This window comes from Erpetoichthys calabaricus, chromosome 3, assembly GCF_900747795.2.
Source record: "Erpetoichthys calabaricus chromosome 3, fErpCal1.3, whole genome shotgun sequence".
NCBI classification, from domain to species: Eukaryota; Metazoa; Chordata; class Cladistia; order Polypteriformes; family Polypteridae; genus Erpetoichthys; species Erpetoichthys calabaricus.
The window spans coordinates 38143756-38161049 of NC_041396.2; positions in this window are offsets into that span (position 1 = coordinate 38143756).

Consider the following 17294-nt stretch of genomic DNA (forward strand, 5'->3'; position numbering starts at 1 on the left):
TTGCCGGCTCTCTGAGCTTCATGCTGTAGTAGCCTCGCATCTCTGGTCCAGACAGACAGACAGACACACACTCCCACACTTAGACGTTTAGTTTTCTGTTACCTCGGCGGTGGAGCCCCTACCCCGACTCCCATCTCTCACTTCCGGGCCAGACAGAGACACACACTTCCACGCGCAGACGTTTTACACATAAGAAGTGCCCAAAAGTATTCACCCCCTTGGAAGTTTTTTCTTTTTATAGTTATACGACTTTGAATTTAATTTAGCTTTTTTGATCAACAGAAAAAAAGGCTCTTTAATGTCAAAGTGAAAACAGATCTGTATAAAATAGTCTAAATTCATATACATATATAAAACACAAAATAATTTTAACAAAATAACACATAAGTGTTCACCTTCTTTAGTACGATACATCTAAACCATCAATGGTACAGCCAGCTGGTTTTAGAAGTTCCAGAATTAGTTCAATGGAGATCACCTGTCTGGAATTTCAACTCAGTTCAGTTTTGGTGGACGGTCCAACTGGCAGGGAGTCAGTATGGTGGCCCAATGAAGACAAAAGAACACTTCAAGCAACTCAGTGAAAAGGACACTCCACGGGATGAAAACAAGAAAGGATCAAAGTCATTGAATATTCCTTGGAGTTCAGTTAAATCAATGATTAAGAAATGGAAAGAGAATAACAGGGAAGTAAATCTGCCAAGAGCAGGTCATCCACAAAAACCAATTGATTATGCAAGAAGGAGGTAAGTGGCCACTGAGAGACCTATGAGAACTCTGAAAGTGTTTACAAGCTAGACATGGTGACGCTGGAAAGACTATGCAAGCAATAATTGTTGGCCAAGTGGTAAAGAGAAAGCCACAAGTAAAAGCACATGACATCTCGGCTAGAGCTTGCAAGTGAGCTCATGGGAGACTATGAAGTCAGAAGAAGGTTCTATGGTCTGATGAGACCAACATTGAAATTTTAGATATCAGACATAACACCATGTTTGAATGCTGCACATTATCAAAAACACATCATCCCCACGGTGAAGCATGTTGATGGCAGCATCAGGCAGTGGGGAGTCTTCTCTGTAGCAGGCCCTGAAAGGGTTGTCATGTCAGGTTAGGTTGGGGAGCATACACTGGTACAGCGCATTGCCGCACAACAAAACAGCTCAGGATCCTGGTTGGCAACCCCACACCCACCCCCAGGCAGATATGACTCTCTATCTGCCACAGCCAGGTGTTACGTGGGCATTCCCTTGGCCTGCTCCAACCACTCGGATCCTCACTACGAGCAGGATCACCCTCAGGGAATCGCACCAAATGGCAGTACAGTAATCCCTCCTCCATCACGGGGGTTGCGTTCCAGAGCCACCCGCGAAATAAGAAAATCCGCGAAGTAGAAACCATATGTTTATATGGTTATTTTTATATATTTTAAGCCCTTATAAACTCTCCCACACTATTATAAACATTTCACGCACAATTATACAGCATAAACCCTTTGTATTCTCTTAGATATTAGGTAAGATTTGTTGAAATTATGTATGTAAACACAGTTTACATACAGTAAAACCTAAATATTATTTTAAAGATATCGAGCGTCTCACATATCACATATGATATCACATATGTTACAGCCATTACGACAGACAGGCCACCAGCAATAAATACGTACAATGCAAGAAAAATTGTATACAGTAAAATGTGTGTACAGTGACACTAAACTATGTACATGTAATAAGTACTGTACGTAAATAATTAATTATGGTTACTCACCAACAATGACATGACGACTTGTCCGATAACGATGAGTTTAATTTTACTGCACTACAAAGGATAGCGTTACAGCTCTTCTAAAGGAGCCTCTTCAGGCGACTGTGTAGCACCGTCGTTGTACTTCTTCCATCACTCTTCAATCCAAATCCCTAAAGCAGATTCCATCCAGACTACTGCCTTATCACGTCCACTTGCAACTCGTTTTGCACCCTGGTTAAAGGACACTGCGGCCGTAGATCTTATATTCTTTTACTCCTTTTTAAATAAAAAGAATCGTGGACTCATTGATGCTGTAATGGTGTCCTGCAGCGGTGTAGCTGTTTCCTTCCTTCAACATATCCAAAACTTTTACCTTTTCTGCAATCGTTTGCATCTTCTGTTGGCGCTTGGACACGGCTCCTGTAGCAGTAACGTGCATTAATGATGAATGAGTGAGATTAGACTTCCTGGTTAATGCAGCACTCCGTCGCTGAGCCAATCAGCAGCACACAGGAACTTAATCGAAGGCTGTGATTGGGTAGTTTCTCAGCCATCTGCCAATAGCGTCCCTTGTTTGAATTCAAAGGCGTCCCTTGTTTGAATTCAAATGGGCAAATCAACTGAGGAAGCACACGTACTGTAGACCGTAGACATCCGCGAAGCAGTGAAAAATCCGCGATATATATTCATATATGCTTACATTTAAAATCCGCGATGGAGTGAAGCCGCGAAAGACGAAGCGCGATATAGCGAGGGATCACTGTAGTGCCATAACTGACGCTCCCTCATAATGCAGGTAGTGTGCCTCATTCGGGACTCCGTGAACAACCGCTCATATGACACAAAGTCAAACCAGCTGTACCCTAGGATTCTCCGAAGAGACACAGTACAGAAGGAGTCCAGTCTTCGTCTTGCGTCACTGGATAGCGTCCATGTCTCTCAACCATATAGCAAGGGTTGTACACTGCAAAAATTGAAATCTAAGCAAGTGAAAAGTTTTCATAGCACGACATTAAATCTAGTTTCCCTTATCGTAAGAATTATTGACTTATCCAAAAATTTGAATTTACAATTACTTAGCTTACTTTAAGAAATATTCTGAAGTAAATTTTGCCTACTGCATTGGCAGATATTTTTGCTAAATAAAAGCAAAACTCCCATTTAAAGTTTTCTTGTCCTGCTTTTGCACGTGCATTTTTTGCAGTGTAAGGGTAAAATGAAGGCAGCAAAACACGGAAAATCTTTGTACAGTCCACAAGATATCTGTCTCATAGAACATTAGAACAATCTGGATGAGAACTGGACGAGAACAGGCCATTCAGTCCCTGTTCAGTACAGTGCCTGACAACCTTGCACTATGTGCCTGTGATTCAAACAAAAAGTAATTCTGATAAATGTGGACGCTGACCTTCCATGCTTAACGGGCAGAAGGTCCAAACAATTCCCAAGTCCAACACTTTACATGAAGAAGTCTGTACATCTTCTTAGATGTAAACTCTCCATCTTCTTAAAATAATTGATTACAAAAGCAACCTTGAATGTTGCGGGGTTTTAGTGACCTGAACTCACCTTAAGGGACAGTAAGTAGTCGTGCAGGGCAATTTACAAACATAGTCCTGCTTTGATGGCGCCGAATACACTCATTTGCAAAGATTTCCACTCTCCCAGGAGCCGACGGGGCACTTGAAGTGTCACAAACAGTGCGAGGATGCTGCCCGAAACTGCGAAGCTCTCGACTCGGCGGAGCAGCCCGACATTCCGTGCCTCCCAGCGTCCACTTTGTTCTCAACGTAATTTCCATATCGCGTGGTCATACGTCATTTCCGTTTCAAATGCGAAAAGAATTTATAATGATTAGTGGCTGTCCTTGAAAAAGGCTCTTCACTCACAATCTCCATGCATTGCAACAGAGCTTGAGCAGTGTTGGAAAGGAGAATGGGGAAAAAATTGTGGAGTCACACAGACACAGACTCGAGGTGAATCTACTAAAAATTGACTTAATGGGGCTGAATACTTAACACTATCAATTATTTTGTATTTTATTACATTAGATACACCACTGTCGGGCAAGCGGTGCGCCGCAGAATTTTCTAGGGGCGCCGCGAAAACTTTTCTAAAATATTTAAAATTGCTAGTGTTTTTGAACTTTTGGAAGCTCTTATCTCTGTGAGCAAGGTTTTTCAACACTTACGAAAATGAAGTCTAAGAAACGCAAGAGACTTCAAATGATCGACAAGCAAATGCGCGTCTGTCTTTCGAAAATTGGTCCTCGCATCAATCTCATATGTGCTGAAAAACAATCTCAACGTTCACATTAATTAAATTTAAGATTTATCCTTTGATTCCTTTATTAATAAAATGTCTTTCAAACTTATAAAATTAACTGTTTTAATTGGCGATTGTCCATTGATTGTGTCATCACGACTTTATTTATAGGCAGTCCCTCAGGTGCGCCGCGAAAGAAAATTTTTGGACTTAGTGCGCCGCAACTCGAAAAAGGTTGCCTTTCGCTGAGATTCACTATTAATCCCATGGGGAAATTCACAGTTAATTAATTCTACAAAACTCTGCAGAGATCCGTTTTCAGTTTGGCATGATCAGTGTCAAATATGGCAAATCAAATCCACTGTGATTCAATGTTGTAGAAAAATGAAATGTGAAAACTTCCCAGGGGATGTGAATATTTTTGATAAGCTCTGTAGAACCGTTTGCAGCAGACGCCATCAGATGGGACTGTACGGAAGCAGAATGACAATACGTTGTATTGATCAGCACAGCCATGCATTATCCAACCCGCTATATCCTAACACACGGTCATGGGGGTCTGCTGGAGCCAATCCCAGCCAACACAGGGCGCAAGGCAGGAAGCAAACCTCGGGCAGGGCGCCAGTTCAATACAGCAGCACAGCCAGTAAGAATTGAAAATGTAGCACCAGCAAAAACCAGAAGGCACTCAGGGTGTATCTCACTGCCATAAAAAGAGTGTTAATCAAATACATTTCTAATAGAATTGCAAAGATAAAACATTCAGGATGTAGACAATAAATTTAAATATTTGTTGAGTAAAGCTTGCAGATCAGATTAGCACAGCATATATTGTTGTACATAAAATTTCCAGTGTTACATTAACCCTTATAGTGTTAACATAACTGCTAAACATGTACCTGTATACACCTTAAGTGTTAATTTAACACTGGAAGTTTTTAGAACATTTTATAACAATTTAACAAGAGCAGGTCACTCAGTTCAGTTCCAATCTTATGCACATATTTTTTTCCCTAAAATAGCATCAAGTTGAGTTATGAAGGTCCCTAAAGCTGTTCTCTCCACCACACTACTTGGTCATTTATTTGCTGTATTTGTGGCCCTTACTGTGAAGAAAGTCTTCGTAGCTTTGTGCAAAATCTACCCTTAAGTAGTTTTCCTCTTCTTGCTAAATTCGTTTTAAAGTAAAAGCTGGAATTCCCTTTATAATTTGAACACTTCAATCATGTCATCTCTTAATTTAAGTTGCATTTTGCTTTGTGGTGACATTTCAGTCTACGTCAGCAAGAAGCTTAGTTGAAGCTCATAAGTGAAGGAAAACAAAAAACAATGGCAAAGAGGAAAGGTACGTCTTTAGACCGAATGTGAGGGTGAAGACTCAAGAGTGTCGCAAACACAACATGGAAGAGAGGTCACATCAAGTCAAGTTTATCATTGTGTACATAGTGCAATAAAATGTATACTTGTAGGACTCCTCAGAACAAAACACTAACTACAATGCAATAATAATAATAAATAAACAGTATACAGTACTTAGCATGGAACATATACAGTATGTACACTTACAGTATATATGCAATTTATACAATACTAGCTCTCCCCCGCGGCTCTGGCCACGTAGAAGTGAAACAGGACAAACTTTAAAAATCAATGCAAAATTTTAAAAAATGTACCACTGGTCAAGCAGAAGGTACATATGCACCACCGTCAAACATTTGCAGTGTATCTGATCATATTCAGCTCTGACGGGAGAGCGTCCTCTACGTGGGGAGAAAAGCACGTGGCCGTGATATCTCTGGCAATCAGCAGCTACCCTCTATAACACACGTAGCTGTGATCTCTCTCTCAAAAACGTCAAACGTTACTCCTTAACAATCTGTAGATGATAATGTCTGTTGAACATACAGGTTTCGCTAGCTAAGCAGAGACAGGGTACGCTCCAACACGTGGCCAGAGGTAGACTGAGTCGAATGGAGACTGGCGAGTGAGTGAGGAGGGCCCTGCCACTCTCCTCTCGGATTCACGCAAATAAATTGGTACTGCAAGCGAACTTTGATAGCACAATGAGAGAAGTCGCAAAATCAACCAGAATGTTATGGAAATTATAGAAAAAAAACCCAATCTAAATCCGTTAAGTAGTTCTCTCGTGAAAGCGGACAGACATACAGACAAGACTTTCGATTTTATATATATATATATATATATATATGGAAGCGAAGGTCTGTGATACGGTTTGCATATTTGCAGTTGGAGATCCATGAAGGGAGAAAAAACGAATCACGTATCATAAAATAGTTTTATTCCTGAGTAAAATTTAAGGCCAGTACAAAAAGTGCCAGAGAGTTGGCCGAGTCTTAGCTATCAGATGAAAATGCCATCAACAGACACTTGGACATACAGTGGTGTGAAAAACTATTTGCCCCCTTCCTGATTTCTTATTCTTTTGCATGTTTGTCACACAAAATGTTTCTGATCATCAAACACATTTAACCATTAGTCAAATATAACACAAGTAAACACAAAATGCAGTTTTTAAATGATGGTGTTTATTATTTAGGGAGAAAAAAAATCCAAACCTACATGGCCCTGTGTGAAAAAGTAATTGCCCCCTTGTTAAAAAATAACCTAACTGTGGTGTATCACACCTGAGTTCAATTTCCGTAGCCACCCCCAGGCCTGATTACTGCCACACCTGTTTCAATCAAGAAATCACTTAAATAGGAGCTGCCTGACACAGAGAAGTAGACCAAAAGCACCTCAAAAGCTAGACATCGTGCCAAGATCCAAAGAAATTGAGGAACAAATGAGAACAGAAGTAATTGAGATCTATCAGTCTGGTAAAGGTTATAAAGCCATTTCTAAAGCTTTGGGACTCCAGCGAACCACAGTGAGAGCCATTATCCACAAATGGCAAAAACATGGAACAGTGGTGAACCTTCCCAGGAGTGGCCGGCCGACCAAAATTACCCCAAGAGCGCAGAGACGACTCATCCGAGAGGTCACAAAAGACCCCAGGATAACGTCTAAAGAACTGCAGGCCTCACTTGCCTCAATTAAGGTCAGTGTTCACGACTCCACCATAAGAAAGAGACTGGGCAAAAACGGCCTGCATGGCAGATTTCCAAGACGCAAACCACTGTTAAGGAAAAAGAACATTAGGGCTCGTCTCAATTTTGCTAAGAAACATCTCAATGATTGCCAAGACTTTTGGGAAAATACCTTGTGGACTGATGAGTCAAAAGTTGAACTTTTTGGAAGGCAAATGTCCCGTTACATCTGGCGTAAAAGGAACACAGCATTTCAGAAAAAGAACATCATACCAACAGTAAAATATGGTGGTGGTAGTGTGATGGTCTGGGGTTGTTTTGCTGCTTCAGGACCTGGAAGGCTTGCTGTGATAGATGGAACCATGAATTCTACTGTCTACCAAAAAATCCTGAAGGAGAATGTCCGGCCATCTGTTCGTCAACTCAAGCTGAAGCGATCTTGGGTGCTGCAACAGGACAATGACCCAAAACACACCAGCAAATCCACCTCTGAATGGCTGAAGAAAAACAAAATGAAGACTTTGGAGTGGCCTAGTCAAAGTCCTGACCTGAATCCAATTGAGATGCTATGGCATGACCTTAAAAAGGCGGTTCATGCTAGAAAACCCTCAAATAAAGCTGAATTACAACAATTTTGCAAAGATGAGTTGGCCAAAATTCCTCCAGAGCGCTGTAAAAGACTCATTGCAAGTTATCGCAAACGCTTGATTGCAGTTATTGCTGCTAAGGGTGGCCCAACCAGTTATTAGGTTCAGGGGGCAATTACTTTTTCACACAGGGCCATGTAGGTTTGGATTTTTTTTTCTCCCTAAATAATAAAAACCACCATTTACAAACTGCATTTTGTGTTTATTTGTGTTATATTTGACTAATGGTTAAATGTGTTTGATGATCAGAAACATTTTGTGTGACAAACATGCAAAAGAATAAGAAATCAGGAAGGGGGCAAATAGTTTTTCACACCACTGTAAATCCAGCATATGCCAACTTAAGAAGGACATGTACACAATAATTAAACTATACAACTCCCCCCACACAAAATTAATGTGTTGCTATATATTGCCTTTGATTCTTGTAAGTCTAAGCATTATCTTCTGATGAAGACGCCTGATAGGGGTTGAAAGCTCAGGAATAAAACTATTTTATGATACGTGATTCGTTTTTTCTCACTTCGTGGATCTCCAACTGCAAATATATATATATATATATATATATATATATATATATATATATATATATATATATACTAACTGTGTAAGCCCATGCTGTAAAAAGCCTAGGTCCTAGAAAAACGTACTAGAAAGTATTGAAATCGTCAGAAAAAAAATTTAATTGTAGAGATGTCAGGTAATCGAAAGGAACTTCTCTGGGCATCTCCCTCCTAGGAGGTTTCATTTTGCTGACGTGCTCGCATTGCTTGTGCATTAGCAGCGGGAGGAAAAGTTAAAGGGATACCATTTTGCCGATGTTAGTGTTTAAGCGACTTTGTCTTTCTTCTGAGGTTTCATTTTGCTGACATGCTCGCCCTGCTTGTGTTATTAGCGGCTAAGCGAGTTTTCTGTTTCCTCAGTGGTGGAGCCCTTACCCCGACTCCACCTCGCACTTCCAGGCCGGACAGACACACACACTTCCACGCGTAGACGTTTATATGTAAGATATAGATATTTTTGCTACCATATTTATACCACTTGTTTTTTATTCCTATGATTGACTGTTCAGCAACCTTATGACTTGTGGGTAGGAACTGCGCCTGAATCTGCTGGTGTGAGTGCTAATGGCACTGTACCATTTGCCGGACAGAAGGAATGAGAAAGTGGCTGTGCAGGGTAGGTCGAGGTCTTTAATGGCCTCATTTAAATTTCTAAGGCAGTAAGTGTTTGTATCCAGAAGGCAGCCAGATTTGTGCCAGTAGTATTCTGTGCCTCCTTTACACCCTCCGCAGTGCTCTCCAATCCAAGCAGATGCCGTGCCCAAGGTGTTACGCTGCTAGTGAGGATGGAATCCATTTGGCACCTGTAGCAGTTTCTGAGAAGAGCGAGAGAAGTGCGAGTTGCCCTCAGTGAGCTTTTTTGACAAATGCTGAAATGTGTTTTGCCCACATCAGTTCATCAGGGATAGTTACTCCCAAGAAATTTAAAGCTGCACATTCTTTCCAAAGCATCCTATCCGATATACAGCACAGGTCAGCGTGGCCTACTTTCTGAAGGCAATGTCCAACTTCATGGTGTTGCTGCCGATTGTTGTCGTGGCACCACTGAGTCAGCAGGTAGACCTCTTCACTGAAAGCCATCACATCACTGATGTTGATCAGGTCTATGATGGTGGTGTCATCAACAGTTTTAGAGAGTGGTGCAGAGTCCTAAATTGGGGAATTTTGCAGTGAGTTTTGTTGGTAAAACAGTGTTAAATGGAGAGCTGTAATCTATAAACAGGACTGTGGCACTGCAGTTTGCCTTACCCAGATGTGCCAGAGTTAGGGGCCAAAATTCAGAGTAAGCATACAGAGAGATGTAAGGTGTACATTTAAAATAGCAAGCATTCCAGAATGGCGGCACAAACAGCATTTATACACCGGCCAGCCACATTAAAACCACTGACAGGTGAAGTGACAAGGGGTGGGATGTATTAGGCAGCAGTGAACAGTCAGTCCTTGAAGGTGACGTGTTGAAAGTTAAACCAGAAGTACCCAAAGATTCTCTGAAGAGACACAGTAGTGAAAGAGTCCAGTCTTCATCTCAGGTCACTGGATAGCGTCCATGCCTCGCAACCATATAGTAGCAAAAGAGAACGCACCAGGACTCTTCGTCCCTTTGCAGAGATAACAGGAGTATCACACACCCCTTTCCAGCGACCTCATGACACCCCATGCTCTCCCAATCCATCTACTAACTTCATAGGAAGAGTCACCAGAGACATGAATGTCACTGCCAAGGTAAGTAAACCTCTCAACGAAGTCGACACTCTCTCCACAGGCAGACACACTGCTGATATCTGTGCCCAAGAGGTCATTAAAGGCCTGGATGTTGGTTTTTATCCAGGACACTCGCAAGCCCAGACACTCAGACTCCTCACTCAGTCTCTTGAGTGCCCTGATCAGAGCCTCCATTGACTCCACGAAGATCACAGCATCATCAGGAAAGTCAAGATCAGTGAATCTCTCATCGCCAACCGATGCCCCACTGCCGCTGGACCCCACGTCCCTGCCCAACACCCACTCTATACAAGCATTAAACAGAGTAGGAGCAAAAACACACCCCTGATGAACCACAGAATCAACTGGGTAAAAACGCAGAGGTTCTGCCTCCACTCTGCACAGCACTCACAGTACCAGTGTACAGGTCGGCCATGATATCTAGCAACTTCAGAGGGATCCCACAAAGTCTCAGGAAGTCCCACAGGGCAGCTTGATCAATTGAGTCAAATGCTTTACGAAAATTGACAAAGGCTGTAAAGAAGTTTCTCATGAGAACCCTTTTAATACATTGACAGTGACAATATACCCACGGCAGAACTACAACATGCAGGTAAGACCTTCACAATACTTTGTACACATGACAATATTATGACTACCTCTAGTACTTTGCCCATTAACACCATTAGGTGAAGTATTGTATTGATCCAATCCCAATGTTAAAGCATGGCAGAGACACACAGTCATGCTTGATGATGAAGATTAAAAGGAGTTTTACCAACATCAAACATGTGGGGTTCAGAGGTCTGTCAGCTATGAAGTGTGCCTCTCGTATCCTGCTATGCCAGTAAGGATTGGCTTCAGTTCTTCATAAAGGATGATGATATAACTAGTGGCGTTTCATAGAAATGAGCAAGTCTAAATCAACTGACCACAGAGTTAAATTGGGGTCTTGAGCTGGACACTTCTTAAAAAAACAAATAAATGAAAGGTGCTGTTAAATTTGCAAGTTATTAATAAAAAAGGTTTGGGGGCATCAAAACAATATCGTTGTTTATTAGGCTGCAGGCCTATTTCCTGTTTGTGCAGTGTTTTCAGGTGGACAGACTGGAAGGGGAGGAGTCAGAGGCGGGGTTACTGGTGCTCTTCCTGGCTGAGGGTGAAGAGGAAGACAGATAAGTCACTTTCACTTAAAATTACTCCCCTTTGATACCCTTGGAAGTCTTCCCCATAAGACAGGGGAGTCCAACTCCGACCCTGGTGGGCCGCATTGGCTGCAGGTTTTCATTCTGACCCTTTTCCTAATCAGCGAGCAGTTTTCACAGTTAATTAACTCTTTGTGGTACTTGTGTACTACATGGATGGCTAGTACCCTTTTCTATTATCGTGACACAAATCAGATTTTCGTTTTTAACATTAGGCACCCAAAGGGGATATTAACATTAGGGACCTAAAGACAACTATGCTCCACCCCCACTAACTTTAAGGTTAGCATTTGTGGTTGGGATAGGTCAGTCTAATAATTTAAACTCCAAAAATGAACCAACCGGGCAACCTCCCCCATGGAGCCCAACACTACAATGGGTAGGAACTTGCCATCCGTGCCGTCCATTTAGTACACAAGTACCCTCTTTTTCCCTTCATTTTAATATCTCTGTTTTTAAAGATTCATTCCTCTGAATTGATTTGATTCTTCATTAAATGGAGCCAAAAAGAAATGAGATGTGAAACGAGACAAAAGATGACCAGCTAAACTGGAACGTCAAACTCCAGCCAATTTCACTCCAACCAATTTCTTAATGAGAAGCTAATTCTTGCTGTTAATTAAACCAGTTACTGAATATCATGACTTGTTGCTGCTCTCATTCTGCCACAGCAGACTGTTGATTTTCTGTTTTTTCTAAGACCACCGTCAAGATGTTTTGGTGACCTGAGCAGACCATCATGACCGAAGCCTTCACCTTTCTTTGTTTTCAGGTTAGCTGGTCATGTGGCAGCTTGTTTGGTGTCTCGTTATTGTTTGGCTGCTCATTAAGGAAAAGAAACAACTAAGGGGTCTGAGTCACGTCGATTAAAACTAAGGCAAAATGAGTTAATCAGCAGCAAAAATGGCTCACTAATTAAGAAGAAAACCTGCAGTCACTGCAGCTCACTAGGACCAGAGTTGGACACCCCTGCCATAAGAGATGGTCTTTGAGAAGTATTCATCCATCCATCCATCCATCCTCGGGTCGCAGGGGCAGCAGCTTGAGCAGAGTTACTCAGACTTCCCTCTCCCTGGCCACTTCTTCTAGCTCTTCCGGAAGAATCCCGAGGCGTTCCCAGGCCAGCCGGGAAACATAGTCCCTCCAGAGTGTCCTGGGTCTTCCCCGGGGCCTCCTCCCTGTTAGACGTGCCCGGAACACCTCACCAGGGAGGCGTCCAGGAGGCATCCTGATCAGATGCCCGAGCCACCTCATTTGACTCCTCTCGATGCGGAGGAGCAGCGGCTCTACTCTGAGCACCTCCTGGATGACTGAGCTTCTCACCCTATCTTTAAGGGAAAGCCCAGACACCCTACGGAGGAAACTCATTTCAGCCGCTTGTATTCGCAATCTCGTTCTTTCGGTCACTACCCATAGCTCATGACCATAGGTGAGTGTAGGAACATAGATCGACTGGTAAATTGAGAGCTTTGCCTTGCGGCTCAGCTCCTTTTTCACCACGACAGACCGATGCAGAGCCCACATTACTGCGGATGCCGCACCAATCTGCCTGTCGATCTCACGCTCCATTCTTCCCTCACTCGTTAGCAAAACCCTGAGATACTTGAACTCCTCCACTTGGGGCAGGATCTCGCTCCCAACCCTGAGAGGGCACTCCACCATTTTCCGGCTGAGGACAATGGCCTCGGGTTTGGAGGTGCTGATTCTCATCCCAGCCGCTTCACACACAGCTGCGAACCGATCCAGAGAGAGCGGAAGATCACAGCCTGATGAAGCAAACAGGACAACATCATCTGCAAAAAGCAGTGACCCAATCCTGAGTCCACCAAACCGGACCCCCTCAACACCCTGGCAGCGCCTAGAAATTCTGTCCATAAAAGTTATGAACAGAATCGGTGACAAAGGGCAGCCCTGGCGGAGTCCAACTCTCACTGGAAACGGGTTCGACTTACTGCCGGCAATGCGGACCAAGCTCTGACACTGGTTGTTCAGGGACCGAACAGCCCTTATCAGGGGGTCCGGACCCCCTGATAAAAGTATTCTCCCCCAGGAACTTCTCACATTTTATTCTTATGCAATATTGAATCACAGTGAATTTGGCAGAAAAACACCTTTTAATGTCAAAGTGAAAACAGATTTCTGCAAACTGGTCAAAATTAATTACAAATGAACTGGAAATACTGGGTTTATTGATAAAAAATTAGAGGTTAACAAAAACAGTGTTCAGTGTAATAGAAAAATAACTCCCAAAACCCCATTTGAACCAGTGATCTTCTTGACTGGCTCATCCACTTGCCCAAAACTGTCCTCTCTGTCCCTGGATCCACCTCCTGTTTGTTGTTCAGTCCTTGCCCAAACTTCCCTCTAGACTGTGGATTCTCAAGTGTCCATTTCTTCTCGACTTCCATTTCAGTCCCCTCTAATCTCTGAGGACCTGTGGCTCCACTAGCCCACTGAGCTGTCTTATGTTCAAAGCACCAGGCTGTCTGATCTCAGCTATGAAAAGCAGAACCCCAGCAGACATTTTCCGAAGCCTGGGCTTTTATTTATTTAACAAGCATTTCAGAATTATTCCTAGGATAAGAAGTTGTCCTACTCCAGAATATGACATTGAGAAGTAGTTATGAAGCATCTTACACCCACTCCCGGCAAAGTGTAGAAATTCATATTTGAGAATGAATGGCATGATGATTTTACAGCACCCCGCACCACAACATGGCATTGATGATTGTGTTTTGTAGTTTCCTTTGAAATCATGATGATTTTTCTGCCTCACTCCGCACTGTCCGTGCAACGTGGCCGCAGGAAGCTTAAACAACTCGGCACATCCACATAAAAATGACAAGGGTGAGATTTCTTGAAGGCTTTTACTGGACGTACCGCGTTGTAAACTGAAAAATATACAAAAGAAACATACAGGTATATTCAGGTGTACATCCATAGACAATAAATAATGATTTACAAAGCAATACATAGCAGACTGTATATATTAAACAATAAAGCTTTAGAAGACACTTACAAGGCGAGTGATTTCCACGGTTGGATCGAGACAAAGAGAAGCGCGTAGACAGAGGTTCAAATTGCTGCGCATAACAACTAACCAGACCCAGGGGTTTATATACCTTAAAGATACGGTCGTGACCGAAACAAGAGATAAAGGGGTGCCTATGTGAGACACATGCGGTGTATTGTATTCAAATGTTTATTATGGGACCTACATGCTTTACGTGAGTTTCATAGACATTTATGACTCCACTGTGAGTGTGGGACGTGACTGACAAGACAAAGGGGAGCACAGCTCAACAAATAACAGCTAACAGCATGTGGGGCAGAAACAATGATGCTTTTCTGACACTTGAACTAAGTGATAACCACAAAGATTGTAATAATAATATTCAAAGGGATGTGTTTATGTTCGTTTAAAGGGTTTTGCCCGTTTCCTGAAGTACTCCGGAGTCAAGTGATGAACCTGGCCACCTTGTAATCACATCAAGATTGAGCACCGAGTTGGAAAGATTAAGGCACACACATCAAATGAGAGTTAAGTCCAATAACAGGCCTGTTTATTTAATGATGAATGATCCACAGTTGTACTTTTAGGAGAATCGTCTTCCTGCTGTTATGGCCACGAGGAACAGCCTCATAAAGTAACAAGTTATATTGAAACTAGCCATGCCTATCCCTGCACTGTTGTGAAGTCATGTTTACTCTTCCAGTGTTCTCAGTTGTCTTCCACACTGACTACTTCTATCTTCTTGAGGCTCTGTTTATCTCTTCCTGCCTTCTTGGACCTTCTCGGCCTTGTTAAGTGAATGTTCCTGGGGTTTGTGGAATACAGAGCTCAGTTTACAATTGCGACATTTCTCTGTCAATCACCTAACCAGCCCCACCTAACTTGAGGGTAGTATGCTGTTTGCACCCATGACCGCTTGTGTGTTGATACTGTGATATCACATATGTGTGCTCATCCACATTTGTAGCAATGATCTCAATGTGTGTGCTGTCAATCACACCAACAACGCCAAGAAATCCAGCGATTTGCATGAATGGACAAGGCTGGGCAAGAGGTAGGGGCACCTGTGAGACGGATCGAGAGATGGGTCTGAAAAAAAACAGTGGAGCATCCTCCAAGACATTAGCATTTGATCTTTGGAGAAGAGACCAGGATTGGCCATGACCATAAAGGCAGTCTCAGAGGCGCTGCAAGATTTTTATCTTCCCTTTTTTGTCTTTGTTTATCATCCCATGTGTAGTTTATCTTATATATAAATGTCTACGCATGGAAGTGTGTGTATTTGTCTCTCCAGACCGGAAATGTGAGAGGTGGAGTCGGGCTAAGGGCTCCACCTCCGAGGATACACAAGCGAGGCCAGCACATTGGCAAAGTCAAACCTCCGAAAGAGTCGCTCGCTTAGCGGCTAATACAGAAGTGAGGCCAGCCCATCGGCAAAGCGAAACCTTCGAAGAAAGACAGTCGCTTAGCTGGTAATACACAAACGATATGAGCACATTGGCAACATGAAACCTCCTAGGAGACAGAGAGATGCCCAGAGCAGTTTTTTCTAATTACCTTATATACTTCTTCAAACCTTCCTAAACCAAATTAGAGGGAAGAAATATGCTGGGAACACTGGATGATGCCACAGTTGATCGCAGTCTCCCTCACGTACTGCCACACTCCGCCAAGACCAATTTGGAATCAGTAACTGACCTAACAGCAAAGTCTTTAGGGATGTGGGAGGAAAACCCACAGACAAAAAGAGAAATTGCAACGTAAGAAGCTGAACCCAGGACTCCAGATCTCATCATTTTTATCCTCTTGCAATTGGTCGAGTAGCTGTACTAAATGCCTATAAAACACAATATTCCTGTGTTATTTTATTCTTATTAGTTTCTAACATTGGTATATTTTCATTACTAAACAACAGTATTAAGAGGTCCATATGCACAAAGCATAGAATTATTCAACTTAAAATTATATATCGAGCGCATCGCTCTCATTTAAAATTGTCCAAAATGTTTCCAGGGCAAGAACCAACCTGTGAACGCTGCAATCGAGCTCCAGCCTCACTGGGTCACATGTTTTGGGCCTGCACCAAATTAACATCATTCTGGACCAAAATCTTTAAATGACTTTCAGACAGCCTGGACATCATAATCTCTCCTAACCCACTAACAGCTGTGTTTGGTGGACTCCCAGATGGGCTTAAAGTGGAGAAGGACAAACAAACTGTGATTGCCTTTATGACACTATTAGCATGTAGACTTAGTTATCTTGCTCAGTTGGAAGAATCCTAACTCTCCTCTTTTAAGTAAGTGGGTAACTGATGTTATATACTATTTGAAACTGAAAAAAATCAAATTCTCACTTAGAGGATCTGTAAAAAACTTTTTCAAAACCTGGCAGGATCTAATCAATAACATTTTAGAATAAGCATTTAAATTGAGGAAGCAGGTTCTCTCCTCTCTTTTACTCCATTGATCTCTATTCATTTATTATTTTATCTATTCATTTCCCTTTACTAGCATAACGTTTTAGACTGCTGGCCTAGCTCACTTTCTCGGGGTTGGTTGATTTGTTTCTAACCATTTTCTTTCTTTATTTTTTTTTTCTTTTTTTCGTAAAACTTGAGTTATGTGTATGGAGTGTTATTTGATTTTGATAAATTCAATACAGGGGTGGCACGGTGGCGCAGTGGTAGTGCTGCTGCCTTGCAGTTAGGAGACCTGGGCTTGCTTCCCGGGTCCTCCCTGCGTGGAGTTTGCATGTTCTCCCCGTGTCTGCGTGGGTTTCCTCCCACAGTCCAAAGACATGCAGGTTAGGTAGATTGGCGATTCTAAATTGGCCCTAGTGTGTGCTTGGTGTGTTTGTGTGTGTCCTGCGGTGGGTTGGCACCCTGCCCGGGATTGGTTCCTGCCCTGTGTTGGCTGGGATTGGCTCCAGCAGACCCCGCGACCCTGTGTTCAGATTCAGCGGTTTGGAAAATGGATGGATGGATGGATAAATTCAATACAATTAAAAAAAAAGAAAGAAAGAAGAGTATTAAGTCTCAGTTGTTTCTGTATTTTGTCCAGCAGGTGGCAGCACCCATATTTTTGTCACTACGGTAGACTGTCATA